Genomic DNA, 20,154 nt, shown 5'->3' on the forward strand with positions numbered 1-20,154 from the left:
CCCCCGCCCCCACCCTCGGCCCCACCTTGGTACTAAAGAAAGCCGGCTAATGAATGATCCCACTTGTGGTTAGCCAGCTAATGGAAATGACAGGCTTCGAATAACCTTAAAGCATGCAGCCCGATGCTTGTCTGTCTGATCAGGGCCCTTCTGCTGGCACCTGACACTTTCAATACCATAATGGCATTCACATGCATTCTTTTTGAATGCTGTCATATAGCAAGACCTTTCTTCTCTTCGTTGGCTGGGAGGATGCCTGGCAAAGCTATTAAGTCTGTGATGGAAATGACAGTTAACTGCGGGCCTGTCAGTCCCACTTTGGAAGTCAGCACATCCTTATACCCATTAGGAGCGCATCGTGGGAACTTGAGAAATAACCTGCTGTAATATACTGCCAGGCGGCTCCGTGCCCGCCAACATACCACCCAGTCACCGGCCCTCTCATTATGAGTTCAGTTTATTGAGATTGGGTACATGGTTTATTTTTAAGTTTCAGGTTGCGAGTAGTCATTCCTTTTGGAGAAGGGCAGCAGAGGCATCCCCAGTTACCTGGTCGGTTTCTGCTTTTCATACATGTGGTCAGTGCTTCATGGATTGACAAGACTCCAGTTAGCTGGGTTTCCAGGAGCAGTTGTGTCTTGGGATCCAGATCCCTAATTGGCCTCCTAGGTTTGCAGAGGGGAAACTCTAGGCAGATGATGTACAGATTTTATTAACAAATTGCAGCCTGATGTCCTACTAGACTGAGAGTCAACCGCAGTGGCCCCTCTTGCCCCAAAGTACAAGGCTTGGGCTAGAGCTTGCCTGCATGGCCCACTCTCCTCTGAACCCTCTGAGCTACAAAGAAGTGGGTCAAAGAGGTAATCCATGAGATCTGGGTGGGGTGGAGAGGGGCGCTGCCAGGCTCAGCTCTGTCATAGCTCCTCACCACCACTCCTGCCCCCCATACACACATCTTTCATTCTTACACAGTGATCCCTTTGACCTTGAAGACTCCATTTTGCCCTTGGGCCATGGTGGCGCTTCCATGTCGGGGGAGGAAGGACGGTTATTGTGAAACTTGAACAGTTGGAGGTTGCACTTACTTCTTTCAGAATCCCAATCTGTGCGCATTCATGCACGGTCAGGCACACAGTGGAGACTGAGGATTGACGCCTCCCAGGGAGTCACCAGGGACTTCCCTGGTGGCTCAGATGGTAAAGAATCAGTCTGCAACTCGGGAGACCCTGGGCTCAATCCCTGGGTCAGGAAGACCCCCTGGAGAAGGAAATGGCAACCCACTCCAGTATTCTTGCCTGGAGAATCCCATGGACAGAGGAGCAGGTGGGCTACAGTCCCTGGGGTCGCTAAGAGTTGGACATGACTAAGTGACTTTCACTTTCTTTCAGGGAGTCACCGGGAAATGCCTATCAGACTCATTACCTGCAGCTCTCTAAACCTCATGGAGAGAAGCTACATTTTAAAAGGATGTCGAAAAGATATTCAGTCCTTTCCCTCTAGATTGGCACTTTCTGAAATGTTCCCTGGAATACTCTTCCCATAAGATATTAGTAAGTGTTATTGTTGTTGTTTTTCAGTCACTCAGTCGTGTCCAGCTTTCTGCAACCCCATGGACTGCAGCACACCAGGCTTCCGTGTCCTTCACTATCTTTTTGAGTTTGCTCAAACTCATGTCTATTGAGTGAGTGATGCCATCCAACCATCTCATCCTCTTTCTCCCACCTCTCCTTCTGCCCTCAATCTTTCCCAGCATCAGGGTCTTTTCTAGTGAGTCAGTTCTTTGCATCAGGTGGCCAAAAAACTGGAGCTTCAGCATCAGTCCTTCTAATGAATATTCAGGGTTGATTTCCTTTAGATTTGACTGGTTTGATCTCCTTGCTGTCCAAGGGACTCTCAAGAGTCTTCTCCAACACCACAGCTCAAAAGCATCAATTCTTTAGTGCTCAACCTTCTTTATGGTCCAACTCTCATGTCCGTACATGACTACTGGAAAAACCATAGCTTTGACTATAGGGACCCTTGTCAGCAAAGTGATGTCTCTGCTTTTTAATACCCTGTCTAGGCTTGTCATAGCTTTTCTTCCAAGGAACAAGCCTCTTTTAATTTCATGGCTGCAGTCACCATCCACAGTGATTTTGGAGCTCAAGAAAATAAAGTCTGTTACTGTTTCCATTTTATCCCCATCTATTTGCCATGAAGTAATTAATGTGTCCCTGAAATAAAAGAGTTTGCTTAGAATTATTGGGTGAGATCACAGTAAGCAAATTTATTTGGACAGGTGAGGGTGCCTGTGGGAATAGTGGGCTGTGTTTTCCAAACAGGGTTGGCCATGGAACACCTACTACCATTTCATGGGTCCCCTGGACTATAGTTTGGGAAATATTTCTCCAGATCCTCTGGAGAGCCACAGCATTCTCCTTCCCTGCATTCTTGTCCCAGAAACCCCGCAGGAGGACCCAGTGGTGTGTGACACTCATTGCTGGGACTTGTAAACGAATGAGTGGATAAATATTTAGTATATTGTTTGCTGTTTTCGGGTTTCCCTGGTGGCTCAGATGGTAAAGAGCCCGCCTGCAAGGCGAGACACTCGGGTTCGATCCCTAGATCAGCAAGGTCCCCTAGAGAAGAGAACCCATTCCAGTATTCTTGCCTAGAGAATTCCTTGGACAGAGGAGCCTGGTGGGCTACAGTCCATAGGGTCACAAAGAGTAGGACACAGGTGAGCTACTGGCTGCTAACACTTTTGCATGTTTTCTTCATGGAGATCTTGTCAGAGAAATAGCAGTCTGGCTGTAGAGTCAGGAGGAGTTGAACTTCTTCTGAACAGTCTCTTTCTCTTTATCTGGCGGCCCTGTGAACTGTGGCTGAGCCGATTGCCCTCTTCACAGTTGCTGCTAGAAGCCATGAGTCAGCTTTGTGGCCCACCCGTTGTAAACAAGTGACAGGCAAAACTCATTCTTGCCTTTACTATGCATGCTACCTTGCTGCTTTTTTCCTTCTCATCTACCAGTGATCTTTTAAATGGGTTTTTTTTTTTTTTCCATTGTCTTTCAAAGCTACCTTAAATCCTGTTATGGTCCAAGGCAGGATAAGTGATACACTACACTTAGACCAGTCTGGCTGCCTAACTGATGAGTTGATACTGACTTGTCTGAGACTATTGGCACTTTGGGTTTATCAGTTGGGTTGATAGACAATTGATGTATAGCCTCAGCTGTGGTGAGAATTACTTAGTTTAAGAGCATACCTTTTCCCCCTCTGTGGCAAGCTCATAAAACACTCTTTGTCCATATATGTTTTGCCCTCAGTGGACTTCTAGTAGGATATAAAAATAATTTACAGATGATATCCTAGAAATTTCAAGCTAATTAGAGCCTTAAACGGAGAAGGCAATGGCACCCCACTCCAGTGTTCTTGCCTGGAGAATCCCAGGGACTGGGGAGCCTGGTGGGCTGCTGTCTATGGGGTCGCACAGAGTCGGACACGACTGAAGCAACTTAGCAGCAGCAGAGCCTTAAAGCTCATCCTGTGTAGGGCTGATGGATAAATTTCAGTTGTCGTGCGGTCTCTCAACTATTAGGTAGCAGCTTGGAGTGTGTTGAGGACTCTGAACCAAGAAGGAATAAAGGGCTGGATTGATTAGTGATGTCTGCCAGGGGTGTGGCTCGAAGGGGAGGAAGTATGAGCTTCGTATGTCTCCCTCTTTTGACAGATGAAGTCCCCTGAGATGGGGGTGACACTGGAGATTAAATGTCCTTACTCTGAGTGCAGACACGTTTTACCTCATTTTGCTGAAGTAGTTCTTTTTCTTCCAACTGTAGTTAGTTAACCAGAGCACTGGTAAAAAGGTAGCTTCTTCTAGATTTCCCATTGAGTTAATTATAAAGTTATAAAAAAAAAAAAAGAACCCTTTTCTTCATTCCTTTTCCCTGTTTCTGAATTAAGAAATAAAACTGTTCCGTAGTCAGACTTAACAAATTGTTCTTATCTACAGTGAACTGTGTTATTTTTATTCAATTTTTTAAAAATAAAGCCTGCTTTATTGAGACATACCCTCCAGGTAAGTTATTGGATTGGTCAAAAAGTTCACTCAGGTTTTTCTGTAAGATGTTACAACCTAATGAACTTTTTGGACAGCCCAGTATTTTTCCCCAAGGTACTTATTTGGTCAAGGATGTTGTTAGCCAATGCCAGACCAACACATTTAAGACTCCTTTTTTTAAAAAGGAACATCTTAGAAAAATCAAATTTGGCAAGTTTGCTATCTTTGTATACAATCCTGATAAAAGTCACATTGTGTGTGTGTGCTAAGTCACTTCAGTTTTGTGACTCTCTTTGTGACCCTACGGTCTGTAGCCTTCCAGGCTCCTCTGTCCATGGGATTCTCCAGGCAAGAATACTGGAGTTGGCTGCCATGCCCTCCTCCAGGGGATCTTCCCCACCCAGGGATCAAACCCACGTCTTACGTCTCCTGCATTGGCAGGGGGGTTCTTTACCACTAGTGCCACCTGGGAAGCCCAGGTGTCATGTTAGGAGATATTAATCTTTTCAAGTAATAATCCAGATGCAATTGAGATGAACAGCTTGGCTCTTAAGGATTTTTTTTTTTTCTTGAGACAATAGAATTTTTTTCCCTGGGTACTTTCCTAATGCAAATCAGTGTGGTTTTGTTTCTTCTTCTTTGCCTTAGTTCATTAGAAATCAAGTCAGCAGTCTCGCTTGCATATTTCCTGATGGAACATCCCATCACATCTTCATAAGCACTGGAGAGATGAGTTTCAGGTGTCCAGGGACAGGGCAGAATGTTGTTATTGTTCAGTCACTAAGTTGTGTCCAACTGGTTAGGACCCCATGAACTGTAGCCCACCAGGCTTCTCTGTCTGTGGGATTTTCCAGGCAAGAATACTAGAGTAGGTTGCCATTTCCTTCTCCAGGGGATCTTCCCAGACCAGGGATCGAACCTGTGTGTCCTGAATTGGCAGGCGAGTTCTTTACCACGGAGCCACCAGGGAAGCCCATAGGGCAGAATAGGTGCAATCACTACAGCATTTTTTCAAGCTCTTCTTCCAGGGATCTGTGGACTGCTTTCCCCTGACATGAGTCAAGCTCTTTAGTGTCATGGAACCCATCTTGTAGGACTCTCTCCACTTGGGCTAAATGATTGGATTCACATTTCCACTGGTGTAGTTGCCTTGCTTGTCACTTGGTTGAGGAGAGGTGTTCGAACCCATTTAGTTGAGAGATTGGCTAGGTTGGGAACTAGGGCAAAGCTGCCCTGAAGGCACCATTTCTCTCCTCATCACATATGATTCATAATCAGCCTGGAAGAAGCAGGAAGATCACAGAGGATGACCAACTGCCGTGAAGCTGATTGTTAGCACAGTGGACGCCGAGATGCCTTCCACACCAGGATCAAGGATTTTAGTGACCTGGGTATTCACATGATAGGGCCTTTGAAAATAGCCAGCAGTGGCTTGGTGGAACCATCTTCTCTAAAATGTATCGGGCCTCAAAGCCGCCAGCAGCCCAGTGCCAATTAGAGTCAACATACTTGACAGGTTCACTCTCGGAACCCGGAGAAGAGCGGAGCTTCAAGGCTGGAAGCCAGGCTGCTTTCCTACTGACCTTAGGCTGTGCAGATGTGCGCTGGGCAGCCGCTGGGCTGCCTGCTGAACGGGAGTGGGTAGGTGTGCTGCCCAGCCCCATCGACAGTCCAGGAGGCTGCTTCCTGTCCGCCCTCCCCCTCACTGGGTACCACATGGCCTCTTAGTTCTTCAGGAAGGAGAGCAGGTCACAGAGGTAGGTGAAGTAGGTCAGAAAGAAGGCAATTTCTAGTGGGGTAGGGACCGCCTACATATTTGCCCCGAGGAATTGTCTCCTGTGGGAAAAGGGTTCCAAATTAAGCCTTAGGATATAAGCCCTACCCCTGAAGGTGCTTTGGTCCTCAGGGCTACAACTGCGGGTCTTCTCTTTGTCGACCTTGCTCTCCAGCCAAACACGCCAGACTCCCTGTAGAATTGCTGGCGTGTGTGGGGAGAATCAGGTTACTTTTTAATTGAAAAATAAATTTCTTCTTGAGAAAATGGGAACACCAAGACCTTCCAGGCAAATGGGAGAGTTAATAGATGTTCCAGGGTCTAGGCCTAAGACAGGGAGCTTGATCTGTAATTAATCCATCACTATGGGGTCTGTGGATAAGCTTCAAGGAGCCCAAGAATCAAAAGTGGATTTCAAGTTTTGTTTATTTGTGCACTTGTACATTTGCCTCAGAAGAAGGTCCATATCTTTTCATCAGATTTTTGAGTAGATTTGTAACAACAACAACAACCGAAAAAGTCAAGATGCACTACTTACTCTGACAAGGATTACATATGCCCAAGCCGTTTCTTAAGAGGCACCCTGTTTGTTACCAGATTCCTTCACCTTCCTGACTCCCTACCCACCCAGAGCCTTAACAGACAGAGGTGGACCCTGAGTGCCAAAGGAAAAGTTTTGGGAAACTTCCACTTGTGTAAAAAACACTTTCCAATCACTTATTCCATTTTTCTTCAGGCAACTTTCCAATGTGGTGTAATTGGCTTTTTCTTCAAGCTATTATATTTTATACTGTTCATACCGTATGTGTCTATTTTAAAGTTTCTCCATTCTAATTTTTTATCACTTGGTCAAAGGTGGCACCAAAATTGAGCTTTGGCTTGTATATAGCAACGTTTGTTTTTGCCCAAAATAACAAAAATGAGAATTTTAGAACTTGTCCTATCTAGCCCCTTCCTTTCACCATGGAAGCCTACAGATGTTAGGTTGCTTTCTCAAGGTCACACATCTCGTTGGTAGTACAGGTAATGAGTCACTTTATCCTTTGTTCTTACTGAAGAAAGGAAGTTTACAGAATAGGGTTTTACAAATTTCACAGTTTTCTTTATGGTTATCATTAAAAGAAGACACAGAGTGGCTGTGTGAAAGTCTTTCTTCTTGGCCTTTTTCAGATCTGTAACCAGCTGGCTCAATGGGAAAGAATCCACCTGCCAGTGCAGGAGCCCCAAGAGACACAGGTTTGATCCCTAGGTCAGAAAGATCCCCTGGAGTAGGAAATGGCAACCCACTCCAGTATTCTTGCCTGGAAGATTCCATGGACAGAGGAACTGGGCTGGCTACAGTCCATGGGTCGCAGAGTCAAACACAGCTGAGTGACTGAGCAGGCACACACACATCCTTTCCTGAATCCCCTTCTTCCCATTCTCCCTGCCCGCCTCCTTCTTCCTTAGCACACTGGCTTACAAAGTGCCCTTGGCGGGGCCCTGCAGAGGCCTTCCTCCTGGGCCCACTAGGGGCTGGGCTCTCAAATGCCTGTGGCCACTCATGGAAAGTGCACGTATCTGTCCACGCGCTGTTGCTTTAAAGGATCCATCTCCCCACCACACTGCCCAAAGGCATAGGAAGGTCAGGAGACAGGGCGAGGACAACTAGCACGAAGTATCCCCCCCACCCCCCATGGGGAAATTTGAGACTTGCTTCCAGGTCTAGAAGCACCTTTTCTCCTGGCAAAAAGCTGCAGTTGCTGTTCAGCGCTCAGTCGTGTCCAACTCTGCTGCCCCATGGACAGCAGCCCGCCAGGCTCCTCTGTCCGTGGAGATTCTCCAGGCAAGGATACTGGAGTGGGTTGCCATTTCTTTCTCCAGAGGATCTTCCTGACTCAGGAATTGAATCTGCGTCTCTTGCGTCTCCTGCATTGGCAGGCGGATTCTTTACCACTAGCTCGGGGTTTGTTAATGAATTCTTGTCTGTTTTCTTCTTCATCGTTCTTAGTGACTTTTAGAAACTGTGTCTGTTCTTTTTTTTTCTTTTTAAATGTTCCTATAATTATTTTTAACTTCTTATTTCATACTGGAATATGGCCAATTAACAATGTTGTGATAGCTTCAGGTGCACAGCAGAGGGACACAGCCACACACATACACGTATCCATTCTCCCCCAAACTCCCTTCCCATCCAGGCCAGAAACTATGTCGGCTCTTTTTTTTTTTTCTTTTTAATATTTATTTATTCGCTGTGTTGGGTCTTATTTGTAGCGGGCAGGATCTTCGCTGTGGCACACGGGATTCTCTCTAGCTGAGGCTCAGCAGTTGTGGCACGAAGGCTTAGTTGCCCCGCAGCTTGTGTGATCTTAGTTCCCCAACCAGGGATCAATCCCATGTTCCCTGCATTGGAAGGCAGATTCTTACCCACTGCACCACCAGGGAAGTCCCTATGTCTGTACTTAACTGGAGCTTTCTGTAGGGCCAGAGATGTTCTGCGGAGAACCCCTGTCTTACACATAAGAACTCCTTTCACCTTTGTTCAGATTGTCGCGCCATTTTGCCGCCTTTAAAAAAACGTGCTGTATATATAACCCTAGATTATGTCCCTATAAAGTCCTTTCATAACTCCCTCACGAGCTTAGCAAAAGTGTGTCTAGACAATTTTTTCTGGCCCTCCCTCCCAAAACTCTTTGGGTTAAAAAATAGGGAAGGATTTGTTTTAAAACAGTGTTGCATTGTATCTTTCACCTTTTGTCCAAATAAGTTTTATTTAGAGAGAGTGGGGTAACTTATAAACCAGCTCACTCAGACCTTGCCCCTGCCCCTGGCTGGCCTTCCTACTGCCAGCAGCTTAGCCAGGTCTCCAGAAGCATTTTACAGAAAGCTTAGACGGAGGGAAGCACTTAATTATTATCCAAATTTTTCCCTTTAGTTAAGTCTTACGGTAAGATATCCCAGAGATTATATTTTTAGCAACCACTTTAAAGAGACTGGGGAGATTAATTTAAAATTGATAATCGCATGGCAGCACCACAGCTTAACAAGCTCAAGGTCTGCCTCATGGAGCTGGCTGCTCTCAGGGGACTCTGGTTCAATTCTCTTTGCTGCCAGTTGAAATCAGAAATCACAACCGCAGTGATTAGCAGTGAATTCCCTGTCTCCGTGCCCCAGGCAGAGGCAGGAGGGGGTGGGGGGCTTGTTTTCCTGGTAGCCAGTGGTTAACCCCTTCATGGGAAGGGAGGAGAGGCAAGAGGAAAGGATTCCCGGGTGTCAGGAATAGTCAAACACACTAGTCAAACACAACTAGTCATCTATATCTCTGCAGAAGCTGCCCAGGTAATCCTGAGCATCGTGAGGTCTGGACGCCATTGCTCTGCGGGGAGTGATGGTGACCAGCGGAGGAAAGAGCCTCTTGACTCAGCCAGAGGCGCCCGGTGGCCCCCGTGAGTGCTGCCACCTGGAGCCGCCCAGCCCAGAAGGCTTGCAGAGGCCCCTGCTTCCATGGATGCCAAGCGCTGTGTCAAGCTGGAAGAGGGGTCTTTGTAGAAGGAAGCAGAAAAGCCTGCTGTCTGCCCCTCTTCCAGCTTTTTTGTTTTAAAAATGGCCTCTGGCTACCAAGTGGACGATTATGGATAGTCTCGTAGAGCCGCAGTAAGCAGTGTTAATGAGCTGCGGGATATCAGACACAAAAAGGAAAATATTTCCCCTGCGGGCCAAACAAAATTAATTTTAAAAATTAATGTAAACCACTAATGCTGCAAGTGCCTCCATTGAATTATGGGACTGGGACACGTACAATGCTATATTTTTTTGCCATTGAATTTGTTATCTAAGAGGTGTGCATTGTTTGTTACGGTGTGAAAAGCTGTTTTCCTCCAGATAAGCTTGTTCATTAGCAAACTGCAGTCCTGCCACCACCCCGGTTCTTCGCACTGAAGTAATGCCTTGTAGCATAAATGCAGACAGCCGCTCTGCATTTAATACCAGAAATGTAAATCAAAAGCGTCCAGTCTGGTTGGAAATGGCTTCAGTCTTTCCCAGGATGAAATCTGTGGGGAAAAAAAAAAAAATTCTCTCTGCTGCTTCTGACACCACTGCTTTGGCAGACAGGCCCTGAAAGAGGCTGATAATTATTAAACAAAGTATCTTGTTTCCCTACTGAGGTCTCTGGATCGCTCTGTCATTAGACTGGATTTATTTCTAGGGTTTCATTCATGCTGTGACAGCCTGGGATTGATAAGTTCTGTGTTTTAATTTCAGGCAGAAATGAAACTGGTCAAATGCAATTTGGGAGGGGAAGAGAGCCCTTGATAAGATGGCTATGCCTCTTAATGCCAAGACACAGAGCCAGAATAAGGAGGCATCTGGGTGGGGCTGGCCAGGGGGTGCAGGCTGAGCCTGCAGCCAAAGCTATCTGCACACCAGAGCCGGCCTCGGAGGAAGGACAGAGGCAGGAAATCTGCGTTAGCGCAGGCCCAGAGCACCTCTCAAACGCCAGGTCCCACGTCCAGGTTCGGGAGCACCGTGGCCAGGCGGGTGCAGTGGTGGTGACTGTGGGTTTTCCTGTCTCCTGGGCTCGCTGTCATTTCACAGGCAGAGGGCTGGCCCAGCCCAACCCAAGACGTGTGCAGCTTCTCACTGCAAGTCCACACTGGGCTTCTCAAGGCACTGGGTAAGCTCAGGGTCCATGCTTTTCTTCTTCATAGAGAAGCCACAATCACCGACTCCTCTGATACTCTTTTTGGCTCCAATTTACTTACTGAGCAAAGCCCAGTTGAGCACTATTTCACATCTTAGGGCTGCACCAATCACCAGTGGAGAGTAGAAAGAAAACCTGATTACCAGTGAGCTCAGGGCAGGGTAATTAAGATGCTGCATGAACAGCAGTGGAGAGCCCTGATAGGTCAACTCTTGGCGGTCCTGATGCTGCTGTGGAAACAGCTAGACTGACTGGAAGTTGGAAGGGTGTTGAGGTCGTCAGTGGGGTTCTGTGGATTTCCGTAGTATTTTACTGTGCTCAAAGCACTTCCCTGAAGAATTTAAGCTTTCAAACTGTGGTGCTGGACAAGACTTTTGAGAGTCGCTTGGACTGCAAGGTCAAACCAGTCCATCCTAAAGGAAACCAACCTTGAATATTCATTGGAAGGGCTGATGCTGAAGATGAAGCTCCAACACTTTAGCCACCTGATGTGAAGAACTGATTCAGTGGAAAAGACCCTGATGCTGGGAAAGATTAAAGGCAGGAGGAGATGGGGACAACAGAAGATGGGGTGGTTGGATGGCATCACCGACTCGATGGACGTGAGCTTGAGCAAACTCAAAAAGATAGTGATGGATGGAGAAGCCTGGCATGCTGCAGTTCACGGAGTCACAAAGAGTCGGCCCCGACTTAGTGACTGAACAACAAAGCACTCGTTCACGTGGGCAGGCGGTCCTGGGCACAGATTTGGGTGTTTTGCTTCTGAATGCCTGGTACAGCGCCGTGCAGTTCAGTGAGAGACTGAGGTGAGCCTCTTGACGGTGGCAGCAGGCGCTGACCTTTATGGGACACTGCATGCCAGGCACGTGGGTCAAGCGCTTCATCTGGTTGTTTGCTCTTATTCCTCCGAAGGAGGTGTTTGGATGAGTCACCTGAAATTGCCATTTTTTATTCTGAAAAGAGAATGGCAAATTTTCGTGGCACATACTATCAGCAGTTTTTGAGGCACAGTCTAATCATCTTCAGTTCAGTCGCGTCCGACTCTTTGCAACCCCATGGACTGCAGCACGCCAGGCTTGGTATTCCCCAAACAGTCAAATACCAGCAGTGTCCTACGTCTTTCTGTCTAATGATCTTCTGTATTTGTTTTTCAAATGGAGGAGTTCAGGCACTGAAACATACTCTAAGTCAGTAGGCACTGGATCTGGAATCTGAAGCAGGTAGTCCATCTCTCGACCCTCCTGCTGAACGGCAGCACCAGGCTGCCTCCTCCCTGGCTGGGAGACAAAGGCATGTTTCTGTAGCCTAGGTGTTCACATTGGTTCTTCCACACCCCAGCCAACTCTGAGATCAAAGATGGCCGGTCAGATGAATCCCGTGTTTCCTGGAGTCTTGGGTTACGCCCGTGATGCTCTGTTTAAAAAGTATGATACCTAGTGAGCACGCCAGAAATCCAGAAGATGGAAAATCTCTCTTTAGGATCTCTGCTCCTCTCTCCAGCAAAGAAAGAAATCGGTGTGGTGCCAGCAGAGGTGTTCTCAGCAGGACCTGGCCCATTAAATGAAAGACTTCCATGCTGAGCCAATCAAGAGAGACCTGGACAAAAATCAGACTCTTTCCTGCCCTGGAAGCCCATGCCTTGAATCTGTAATTCATCTGTTAAATCAAGTGTACAGCCGGTGGTTTAGCACAGAGGGGGACTGCAGGGAAGGGAAGAGAGCAGGGCAGGGGCTGCAGCACTTGAATTTCCAGCATCAGAGTCAAGTTAGGAAAAGGAAACAGGGGCTCTGATAGCTTCTTGGACCTTATGTTTCCAGCAAAGAGGAAACAGCAGGAAAGATTTTTGAAAACTGATGAGCTGGTGGAAGGCATTAGAACAATGGCGGAAGAGGCAGAGACCCCAGGGGCTGAATCAAACAGTTCCGCCATTGCCTTTCAACAAGACTGAACAAAGTTTAGGATTTTTTTTTTTATGGGACTTGTAGCCATTTTTAAACTTTCATTTTTCATAATGTCACAGATAATCTTTTTATCTATTATCCACTGGCTCTTTTCTGAGAGGCATTTGCATCAAATAGTCCTGCGCAGATCATGACTGTCTCTAGTGGGGAAACCGGCTTGAAATGAAAGGTTATTCACTCCCTCTGCTTTCGCTGGCTTTGTTCTTGATTCTCACACTTTTTTTTTTTTTTTTTAAACATCTGAATTCGGGTATTTCTGGAGTTTTTCTTTAGAAACCCTTCCATTCTGAGATCTAAGCATATTCAGACTCCAGTCTCTATGTCAGGGGTTACAAAGCTGATGTTCACTGAAAGTGAAGCATCGACTTTGAAACGTTTGTCAGATACCCCATGTCCTCCAAAATCCCTTCAGAGCATTTCCTACCAAGGCGGCAACCGTTAAAAGGCATAAAAAGGCGGGCACTCACCCAGTGGGGGGGCCTCTTTCTTGGGCGCCAGCCCCCCACTGGTGGTGGAGCTGTGGCCTTTGCAGCGTGCACTGCTGGACGTGAGCTGGGCCTTCCACTAGCATGGAGGGTGGGTCTGGGGGCTGAATAGCCTCCCGCCCCTCCTCCCATGTGGGCACTAATAGCCCAGGCTTGCCCAGCAGGGAGAAGTGGGGCTGCATGGATAGACCGTGGTGGGGAACCAAGGGGTTGCCTGGGCTCATGGGGAGAGGAGGCAGAAACCAGCCCATTATATGAAAACCCCATTGAAAAATAGTGACCTAAGTCATGGGGATATCACCAGTGGTTTCTGTTCCGTTTCTGTTACTTAGCTCATCCCCCAAGCTGCTGGGGGGCTGGGGGCGGGGAGGGGCAACCTGAGTTGTTCTCAGGCCTAGTGACAAAACCTGTCGTAAAAGCATCCTCTTCCTCTCCGGCTACCTCCTCCACCAATCACGACACAGAGCCTAGAAACACTGCTTTCCCTCCTGGCAGGGACAGGGAGCAGCAGGGCCCCCGCCACTGATGTGTTCAAACCGTGCACTGAGCTTGCTTCCAAACCGCTGTTCTCAGGTCAATAGTGACCTCACAGAACAGTGACCAGGAGCATGTTTTCCATCTGTGTATCTGAAGAGTCCCCAAAACAAGGGAATAGTGGGCCCAAAGAAGTACTGACAAGCCCCTCTGGCCCAAGGGCAGTGCTTTGGGGTGCTGGCCACGCTGCCTCTCCCAAGGCCTACAGGTGGCCATGAGGCTCTCATCTATCACAGGACAGGATGGCCAGGGAGGCCGAAGTGATGGCTGAGTCTGCTGGGCTGGTGGCTGAGTGAGCCTTAGAACGTAGATCTTTCTGGGTCTAAAGTCCTTGATCCTACCCTCTCCCGCCTTCCTGAGGCATCTGAACTTCTTGGGGGCATGCCGATCCTGTATTTTAAGGACTTTTTAGATCGATAGTGGCTGCTGTGCAGACTTGCTCTGAAGAGCAAGGCAGCATTGTTGGAGTGAAAAGAGAAAGTAAAAGTGTTTGTCTCTCAGTCATGTCCTACTCTTTGTGACCCCATGGACTATAGCCCACCAGGCTTCTCTGTCCATGGAATTCTCCAGGCAAGAATACTGGAGTGGGCAGCCATTCCCTTCTCCAGGGGATATTCCCTTCCCAGGGGTTGAACCCAGCTCTCCTGCACTGCAGGCAGATTCTTTATCATCTGAGTCACCAGGAAAGTAACTTACTTGTCCCTACGCTCGTCGTGCCAGACCTTTGAGCCAGTCATCATACTTTTATATTTTATGACTGAAAAGAAATTTCTGTGAAGTCATAAATATACTAGAAGGCCTTGTAACTAAACACAAGAAAGAGTTCTCTCCTTAGGTGTGGGAATCTCCCACAATGTGGCAGGAATGTAGAAATCACAACCAAACATAGCAGATTTCCCAGTTGTAACAAACACACATGTAGCAGAGGCTGTAAAACTCCTCTGTTAAGCAAAAGGTAGTTTGTAAAATGTAGCTTTCCTCCTTGACTGTAGCTTTTCTGCAAGAACTCTTAAGTTTAGTTTCATTGTATAGAAATTTATAACACTTTGAATAAGTAGAGTGCCTGCTAAATTGTTTCTCTGTAACTTACACCAGAGTTAAAGGGAACTGTACTTAATGTTTCAGCATCCAGATTTCCAAAGGTACCTGGATAGGCAACATGGGGTCAGTGGCAAGCCAACACTGAACTAAGACTTGGGAGCTTTGAGTTCTAGTCCTGTATGTGCTAAATCGCTTCAGTACCGTCTGACTCTTTGCCACCCAATGGACTATAGCCTGCCAGGCTTCTCTGTCCATAGGATTATCCCAGCAAGAATACTGGAGCGGGTTGCCATGCCCTCCTCCAGGGGATCTTCCTGCCCCCAGATGAACTTGCATTTCTTACGCCTCCTGCATTGGCAGGAGGGTTCTTTACCACTACTGCCACCTGAGAAGCCCTCTAGTCCTGGCCTGCCCCCAGCTATGACTTGAACAAGTGTCTCTGCTTTTGTAAACCTCAGAAAACAAGAGTGAGACCACCTGCCCTTCCCACACCCTCCCCCCTTGGTGGATTGGTAGGAGTTCCAAGGCAAATTAGAAAGATTGGGTGCAGCTGAGTATAGCCTGGTGCCAGGGCTTATCAGGTATGTATGAGAGACCTAATTTACTTGTGTCCACCTGGGAGCTTTTTTTTTTTTTTTAATAAATGTTTTATTTATGGGTTTTTTGGTTTTGGGGGTTTTTTTGGTCGATCTGTGTGGCATGCGGGATCTTCCCCAACCAGGGTTAGAACCCATACCCCCTGCAGTGGAAATAGAGTTTTAACCACTGGACTGCCAGGGAAGTCCCCCAATTACCTTTGGATTCACAGGATATGCTGTTACCCATTACTGGGGGTAGAACAGAGTTGAGATCCACACCAGCTCACCTTTGAAAGGAGGCCTTTGTTCCTGGCAATATGATTACACACCTTCAGGTGCCCCAGGCCTCATTCACACTCCCCCGCCTGCTGCATGCTTCCCAGTCCACACACTTCTCGCACACGGGCGTGGCCATGAGCAGGCAATCCCCCACCCCTCAGCTTGGCTGCTGCTGCCGTTGCCACGGCTCTCAGAAACTGTGCAGCTACCAAGCACGAAGAAACAAACCTGTAGGTCTCCTGGGAGTTCACGCATCACCTTATGGCTGAGTCCTCAACAGAAATTGCAGTCTGTAAAAATAATAACAATTAAAAATTATGTGTTTCAAATGTAATATATGCGCACTGATAATAGAAAATCCAACACACAATAAGACAAAATACTCACATGTGCCATGTGAGATGCTTTCCTCACATTTGTGTTGCTTGTTCAGTATGAAACTCCAAGGAAAGGGCAGACCCTTTCTGTTTCCCTTAACATTTTGGCACGGGCAGTAGCGTTAGGTTTAGGGGCTTGGGTTCTGGAGCCAAACCACCTAGGTTTGAATCCAGTTCTGCCCCTTGCAAGCTCTGTGACCTTGGACAGGGGTTTTGACATGTTTATAATTCCATTTTCTCATCTATAAATTGGGCTTCCCTGGTGGTTCAGACCGTAAAGAATCTGCCTGCAATGCAGGATACCCAGGTTCGATCCCTGAGTCAGGAAGATCCCCTGGAGAAGGGAATGACTACCCACTCCAGCAACGTCTCAGAACATGGCAGCCCAGGCTGCCCTCAATGCTGTGACCTCCCTTGTCAAAATGAAAGGAGGAGGATGGGGTGAGACTGGTGATCCTTAGAGTTAGAAGCGAAAAAGTGCCCCAGGCCGCAGCTCTGCTCCTCTCCTTCCAGAATCCTCCCTTGAGGGGCTGTGACTGTGGCCGAGGGGAAGGCAGGCACTTCTTCACGCTCAATGCTGGCCGCGCCACCTCGACCATAGCCTCCGCTCTGTCCTCGCTCACATGACCACAGGAAGCAGCTCTTTCTGGCAGCAGTTCTCAAGCTTGAGTGTGCACCAGAATCACCGGGAGGGCCTGTAGAAACACAGACTGCTGGTGGTCCCACCCCTGGGGTTTCTGACTCAGTAGATCTGGGGTTCAGCCCAAGAATTCACAGATCTGAGAGGTCCCTGGATGATGCTCCAGGGTCCACGCTTTGAGAACCTGTCCTTTGACAGCCCTGGTTCGCAGCCCTTGCTCCCTGCTTGGGAACATGACAGGATGGCTCAGATGCTGAGCGCTGCAAATTCAAGTTCCAAACACAAGGCGCCCAGGCAGGAATGCTTCTTGACCGTGCATTAGGGCCACAGAGAGGTACAGTAGCTTTCCAGTCCTGGGCCAGGAAAGCTCTGTCCAGCTGCTGCTTCTATGGATGGAGGTTGCAAAGGGCGGACTAGAAACAGTGAGCAGAATGGGTGAAGGAGTGGGTGAGTGCACCGACTTTGGTGAGGGATAAACATAGTTCAGTTGGTAAAGAATCTGCCTGCAGTGCAGGAGACCCGGGTTCAATTCCTGGGTTGAGAAGATACCCTGGAGAAGGAAATGGTAACCCACTCCAGTATTCTTGCCTGGAGGACCCCATGGACGGAGGGGTTACGCCTGTAACGCCTTATGTGGAAAGACTGTAAGGCTTCAGTCCATGGAGCTGCAAGAGTCAGACATGACTTAGCAACTAAACTACCACCGCCAAACACGTCTAGAAGGGCTTCCCTGATGGCTCAGTGGTAAAGAATCGCCTGCAATGCAGGAGATGCAAGAGATGTGAGTTCTATCCTTGGGCCAGGAAGATCCCCTGGAGGAGGAAATAGCAGCCCAACTCCAGTATTCTTGCCTAGAAAATTCCATGGCAGAGGGGCTGGCGGGCTGCAGTCCATAGGGTCACAAAGAGTCGGACACCACTGAGCACGCACAGGCAGGCACGCGTATCCAGAACCAGCCGACTGAGGCAGAGAGTAAGAATGATTGCTAGTGGCTTTGTGGGCAGAGTTGCGAAGCTGACATCGAAGCCACGCCTTTTAGGGGTCGATGCTATTTGTAGGAGTGTCTTTGGCCACTTGTTTTTGACTATTCCTTCAGGGACTTCTCTCTTCAAGCACACCTTTTTGGTGAAGGAGCACTGAAGTGTTGTGGTGGAAACTCGGAATTGGAAGCTTGGGTTTGCGTGCCTGCTCTGAGAGTAGCTGAGGGGCAAGGAGGTTTCAGAACCATTCCAAGCCTCAGTTTCTTAATACGTAAGATGCAGATAGTATTCTTTGATCTGCCCATCTGACCTAACTGCATCATTCAGTGTTGTGCTGTGACTTCCTGGAAGCGTCCCTGAGCTTAGGTCTGTGCAAGGAAGGCGACCACAAGGGTAGCTCATGTGCTCTTTGAAAATCCTAGACGGGAGGAGCCCTAAGGCCCAGCCGGCTTCTCCACCCACTCACCTTCAGGAGCCACTCCATCCTTTAATTTTTGGTGTCCTCCTGTGAACCGTGAAGTTGATTGGAGTCAATTCATAACCCGAATTTTCTGGCTGTAAATTGTGTGCGCCCATTGTCAACTGAAGACTCAGGTAGAGGCTGTAACGTCTAAACACTCAAACAGCAGGGAACGTTTCTTCCAAACCGCAGGGCTGGGTGGGTGGGGCTGTCTTGTGGTTCCAGGCAACGACCGCCAATTTGTCACGCAGCCCCCCGAGCCTCACAGTGCTTCAGGGAGGCCCTGCCCACCCCCTCACCCCCATCCTCGGCCCTGCTCTGTTCTTGCCTCCCTGCCGGGTCGGGATGCGGAGCCGGCAGAAAGTGCACGCGCTCTGCCTGGAGGCGGTCAGGCCGCGCCGGCGCGCCGGGCTCGCTGCAGCCAATCGGCGCGCGCACCGCGGGTGACCTCCCCCGGGCCCGGCATAAATCGTCAGGTTGCCCCGCCGCGGGTCTCAGTCTTCGGGGCCAATTAGCAGAGCCGGTCATGAGTGGCGCGGACGGCCTTCCGCGGGCCGGGGAGCGGCGCGGGCGGGCGGCGCGCTTCTCGGGGGCCGAGACCTCCCTGCGCCGCGGGTAGACGGCTGGCGCGGCCGCTGCCCGGAGCGCTCCCGGAGCCGCTGTCGGTCCCGCTTCCCCCGACCTCGGCCGCTCGGTGCCCGCACCCCGGAGAGGAGGGTTAGGCTGGCCCGGGTGAGGACGCCGCGCGGCCGCCACCCTCTCCCCTCGGACCCTCGGCTCGGCTCTCCAGCGGCCGAGGCGCAGCACATGCCGCCTACCTGCGGACCTCAGAGGCGCCTTTCCCGGAGACTCTGAACTTCTGGAAATCCCGAGACCGCGTCGTGGGTTTTGTTTTTGTCTTCAGCTTGGCTTTGGCTTTGGGATTCTCTGGCCACCTGGATATTCCGTTCCTCTGTGGGTAAGTCTCCCATGATCGCAGCGCCAGGAACCAACCCCGGGGAGCGTCCGCCTTTAAAATCCCCAGCCCGGAGGTGCCCGGGGCTGGACACAGCACCCGACACCTGACCACGTAAGGGCTCTCTGATCCCACCTTTCCTTTGACGGGGAGAAATATCATTTCATGGCAGAATTTTCTTTAAGCACATTGTCTGATAGGATTGGCAATTACTAACCAGGAAAATGAGTAGCAATTAGGAGTTCAGTAATAAATGGAAGTCTTTTGTCCTAATTGAGTGGAATTACTGACGGGGTAATGGCAACACTGAATTCTTCAGTTTAATTAAGAGTTTATATAATTATAGTGCACTTTTTATTTCTTGGGGGAGCCATGGGGTAGGAATTAAATAAGCAGTGCGATGGGTAAGAAACCCATTTAATGGATAAGTAACCGGTGCGTTGAATTAAATGTGGGTGCCTTGCTCAAGCGATGGAAATTTAGATGAAGTCCTAATAGAAGGATGTGCCTGCTTGGGCTAAGCAGGACTTCCTTTAGGCTGCTAATTCCTGTCTGATACAAACCTTTGTAAAAATTATAGCTCATCTCTGACACAGGCACCTTAACATGCAGCTGCTCTGAAGACAGCCGAGCTCGGTGCTCCCTACAGTGGGATTAGCTCTCATCCCTGCTTTGTGAAACAGTGTTTTCCACGTTCCTGGAGAACGAAATGAGAGGGTCATATGAGAGTGCTTTGCTGTCTGGGTTTTCTGTACCAAAAAAAAAATCTCCTGATTGCGCTGTTCAACTGTAATTGTTGATAGCTGAGGGGGCTGGCAAGCCCCACTGAAGTCACATGGCCTCCAAGTGGAGCGAGCGTGTAGGGTGGAATTTGTTTGAGGACTAATCTGTAATTATAAAGATGCGATTTTCCTCTTTGGTGGTGTATTGTTTCCTTTACTATGATGCTGTCAAGAAATTGTTCCCCTCGTGGGAAGCAGAGAAATCCCTTCTCAGGATAATTTTCTTGTTTTGTTTTGTTTTTTTTGTGGAGGTTTCTGGGAATCCTTTTTAACCCTGCATTGGGATGCATGTGTTCATTCCTGTCAGAAGCTCCAGCAGGTTTGGAAATCACTGGGTTTCCAGTACACAGGAAATAATCAGCGGGTTGATTAATACTTATCTGTCCCTCGGCTGCTGCTGCTTGCTTACATGAAGTCTAGAGTTTTCAACAGGATGAGCAAGGACTGCTTTCTCCAGAGAGCTCCCAGGCCACAGAGTGGTCTTGGAGGGCGCCGTGAAACTTGTACTTCACCCCAGAAGATGCAGCAGATGGCAGGGACAGAGCCGCGCATGTCTTCTGCTCTGGGTTTTAAAGTTTGCTAGGC

At 48.7% G+C, this 20,154-nt stretch overlaps 1 protein-coding gene and 2 long non-coding RNA genes across 13 annotated transcripts in view; 2 read left to right on the forward strand and 1 right to left on the reverse strand.

Annotated features, from left to right (window-relative positions):
• AUTS2 (activator of transcription and developmental regulator AUTS2) overlaps positions 1–20,154 on the forward strand; it is a 1,208,197-nt gene that overhangs the window by 986,969 nt on the left and 201,074 nt on the right. The gene's annotated exons all lie outside the window — the stretch shown is intronic.
• On the reverse strand, positions 9,713–17,970 carry LOC123331533. 2 transcript variants are annotated; one of them, XR_006548217.1, is made up of 3 exons: positions 17,839–17,970; positions 15,604–15,665; positions 9,713–9,847 (listed from the first exon to the last, which is right to left on the reverse strand). It is a non-coding gene; the product is annotated as an uncharacterized LOC123331533 (long non-coding RNA). The 2 variants fall into 2 exon arrangements; XR_006548218.1 differs by lacking the exon at positions 9,713–9,847 and adding an exon at positions 11,775–11,910.
• Positions 18,007–20,154, forward strand: part of LOC123331531 — a 32,017-nt gene continuing 29,869 nt past the window's right edge. Inside the window, exon 1 of the long non-coding RNA XR_006548215.2 lies at positions 18,007–18,790. This is a non-coding gene — a long non-coding RNA (uncharacterized LOC123331531). The remainder of the gene's footprint in view (positions 18,791–20,154) is intronic.

Source organism: Bubalus bubalis, chromosome 24 (genome assembly GCF_019923935.1).
Source record: "Bubalus bubalis isolate 160015118507 breed Murrah chromosome 24, NDDB_SH_1, whole genome shotgun sequence".
Taxonomy (NCBI): Eukaryota; Metazoa; Chordata; class Mammalia; order Artiodactyla; family Bovidae; genus Bubalus; species Bubalus bubalis.